At 42.7% G+C, this 3,902-nt stretch overlaps 1 pseudogene; it reads right to left on the reverse strand.

Moving 5' to 3' along the window:
- Nucleotides 1-3,387: 3,387 nt before the first annotated feature.
- On the reverse strand, nucleotides 3,388-3,902 carry LOC118623371 (annotated as a pseudogene).

The following is a 3,902-nucleotide window of genomic DNA, read 5'->3' on the forward strand; positions in this document are numbered from 1 at the left end:
CCTGGCCCTGGTCAAGGTCATGCAGAGGCAACCAATCAATCTGTCTCTCTCACATTGATGTCTCTCTCTCTCTCTCTCTCTCTCTCTCTCTCTCTCTTTCTCCCTCCCACTCCACCTGAAGATAAATGGAAAAATATCCTCTGATGAGGATTAAAAAAAAAAAATCATAGGTAGTTGAACATTGTCATTCTTATTTTGTTGAAGAGCTAAAACAGATTTTGTTATTTGCAAGAACATACTACTAATATTTATTCATTCACCCAATATTTATTGAGCTCAGTGCAAGACACTGAGTTTATAGTGGCCCAAAAGTGGTCTTTGCCCTCATGGAGCTTATATTCTAGTGGATATAAGTTATAGAGCCTTGTTTTATTTAAATTGTGGAAAGGTTTATGTTTATCTGTGTCTTAAATTAACTAGCTTTTGGAAAAAATGTATTTTTACTTACACTTAGTTCATTTCTGAATGAGTTATAGAGCCTTCGGCTTCAGCGTGTAGGTGAGTACCCCAGACTATGAGCTTCTTGGAAGCAGGGGCCAGAGCCATTAAATTAGTGAATCAAATGAATTCTGACAACTAGGATTTGTTCTTATTTGCCATTCCTTGTTTTTCCTTTAGTGGATGTTTGGTGAACGCATATGTGGGGGTAGACTAGATGGCTAGCCAACTCCTAAACTGATTTCTTCAGTGGCTTCTTTCTCCGCCCTGTTCCCACCAGTGCACTTAGACAAAGGCACTGTTATTTCTGCTCCTCCCCACCCAAATAAGCTTCAAATGCATATGATATGAAAATTAATATCTCAGTACAAACTTGTTTGTCAGATAAATAAAAGTAACTCATTTTGGCTAGAGGGGTCCAGGTCTGAAGTATATGCCAAGAAAGCAGAAGCCTAGGTAGGTTGCTCTGACTGAGGCTATTTTTTCTTTAAGGGAAGCCAGTGTGCTCTAAGTAACTAGGGCAAATCACAAGGCCTGGGGCAGTGGAGCTAAAAATGTCTGTGAATGCCAAGAGTACTAAGGAGCCTTGGGTGATATATGAAAAGTGTGTGTGAGTGTTTCACAGCTTTGCCTAAACACAATCCATATCTAAAAGCTGTCATTTGTAACGACTGAAAAAACAGCACCTGAGTGAAACTCGTGTTTTTCTCTGGATTTGGCTGCTAAAAGACTGGACAATTTATGTAGTGCTTTCATTTTATGGGACACCATTATAGTTCTTCTGTTAGGTTGGGACAGCAATGCATTCAAAGGCCAGTGGTGTATGTTATTCATTATCTGAGAGGATGCTCCCAATCATGTGTAACCATGAAAGTACCTACCTTCCCACAGTGCCCCTCTTTCATTTACGAGGGAGCAAGGGAAGAAATGGAGCAAATGGTGTTTTATAGTTGTTGCTTCATCTAAGCTGTCAGAGTGGCTTTGTGGTCTTAATTTAAAACCTATTAAAAAGAAGGGGTATTTAGAGGTGGGATAAGAGATGTTCCACACAGCTCGCTAAACTAATGGAGAATGTGATTCTTAATGACTCTTCAGACAATGCTGAGGACAATGAGGATTGCAATATTTTTGAAAATCAGCCTGCAAATCCAATAAAAGAGGAGAGAAGATTTCTCATGTTCTTATTTTTGAAGCCAGCAGGATTTCCAGCTGCATGTAATTTCAGGAAGTGATATGACTATTTATGTAATAATACTTTGCAAGTTTCCTGGGAAATGATGGAATAATTCTGATGAAATTGCAGTGGCTATTGAAATATATGTCATACTACTTGCCAAGTGTTGTTTCTTGTCCGTTTAACCATATTAATTCATTTCAAAATGAAAGCAAACTCTTAGTAAAGATTTTACTGGGCATATTTTCCAGGAGTGAAAATATATAATCAAAATTCAGATTGTCAAAGCCACCTACATAAATAAATGCTTATTGAGTGCCTACTATGTGCCAGGCATGATGCTAGGCATTGGAAAAATAAAAGTAAACTTTGTTTCTTCTGTCACATGGAGTTTAGTGTCAGGTAGGAGAGATAGGGGTTGAAAAAGCAGGGTACATGGACACATGTAAAATTACATTGGTAAGAGCTATGCAGTAACATGGCTGTGATGACATCTGGATGTTCACGGAAGGCTTCCTGTGGACATGGCGTTAAAGCTGAGACCTAAAAGATGAGTAGTTGTTGGCTAGGTAAAGATGAATGGCAAGAGTCCTCAAGGATGACATCTTCAGAAGCCTGTGGTAAAGGGGAGCAGCACCGAAAATGGGCCTGGGTGGGGGGTTTTTGTGTGTGGGTACACTCTACAAAATATGCTGGAGAATCAGGGGTTAAACCCTATTATGTATGTAAAGGCATGTGAAAAAACTTGGTCTTTATTTTAAGTGCCATGAGAAGATATATAGGGGTTTAAATAGCAGGGGTTAAGGTGGGGGTGATACCATCACATCTCTGCTTTGTGAATATTGCTCTGGCTGCAGTGTGGAGGGTGGATTAAAGAAGGCAAGAGTTTAGGTGGCAGAGCAGTTATGAGGCTCCTGTAGAATCACAATGAGAAAGAAGGTTAGCTAAGACTATGATGGGGATATGCTGTGTGGTTTGGTTTAAAATAAATGCACATACTCTCATAATAGAGTCCTGTCTGTGCTCACACCAACACACACATGTGACGCTGGTGGCTTGTACGATGTGTAAGAACCAGGAATTCAGAGTCAAGTCCTTGGTTGTCTTCTCTTGCTCTACAGCAGGAAGACAAATGGGTTTTTAATCCAAGTGCCAACTCTGGTTGATTGGTAGTGGACGTGGGGAGAAGAATATAGAGGTTTCTGAAGTCATACTTGGGCTTACGAGCAAGAGTGTCCAATAGCTTTGTGATCCCTCCTCGAGCACAGAGCTGAGGAGCTCAGGCTTACTGTGCCTCAAACTGACTGCATTGTTTTCCTTTGTTAAAACGATTATTTCTTTAATGTTGCCTGTTTTAGTTAATATTCCCAGTTCTAAGCTGGGAACATAAAATGCATCCTTGCTTCTCTGTCTGACCGTTCTGCGTTGTGCTCTTTGGTGTATACTTATTTACCATTAACTGAGGAAATATGCGAACATCAGAAAACAACAGTGAGTAATTCACAGCACTTGTTTATTAGAGCAAGTGGCTTTTGGAATCCAGGCTTTGGCAGGTCTTTCCAGCTCCACTCACCACATCTCCACATGCACACTGCTGTCAATCACACCAACCTACCTGTAGCTTGCTGATTTTTTTTTCCTCTGGCAAAAAGTTTTATTGTTTCCATTTGGTCCAAGGCATGGGAGAGGGCTCCAGGGTGGTTAAAAGATGCCTAGTTGTTTCAGGGAGAGGCTCAGGCAAAAGCCAGACTCCAGGGGAATGCAAAGGGGGCCCCTTAAAGGCCTCTGGGCTCCAAAGGCTCCCTGTCATGCTTGAAGGTGAGCCTTTCAAAGAGATATACCCCTAGCTCGGACTGGGGGCCGGCCAGCCTGCAGAGGTGAGTCAGGTGGTTGCCCATCTTCTTGATGAGTTTCACCTGCTCACCCAGGAAATGGTTCTCGAGGAAGTCACAGAGATGAGGGTCTGCGTGAGTAGAACCCAGGGCATGCAGATCCACAAGGGCCTGGTTCAGGTTCTTCTCCAGGACCACTGTGGCCTCCTGAGTTCTACCCCACTCGTCTTGGGAAGGCTTCAGCACGTCCTAGAAGAGAACAAGGCCACTGCCCTGGTTTTGCATCTTGAAAGGGCCCACTCTGGGAAGAAGTGGCCACGGCCTCCAGAACCACACCATTGCCGTGGAGGCAGGAGCTCAGAGAGGTAGGTGTAGGAGGCCCGCAGATGCAGGCTGACCAGGTGGTTGATGGCAGCCTCTACCTCTATGGAATCATTGTGATGAATTTGGGAGCTCAT

Source organism: Molossus molossus, unplaced genomic scaffold, assembly GCF_014108415.1.
Source record: "Molossus molossus isolate mMolMol1 unplaced genomic scaffold, mMolMol1.p scaffold_m16_p_10, whole genome shotgun sequence".
Lineage (NCBI taxonomy): Eukaryota > Metazoa > Chordata > Mammalia > Chiroptera > Molossidae > Molossus > Molossus molossus.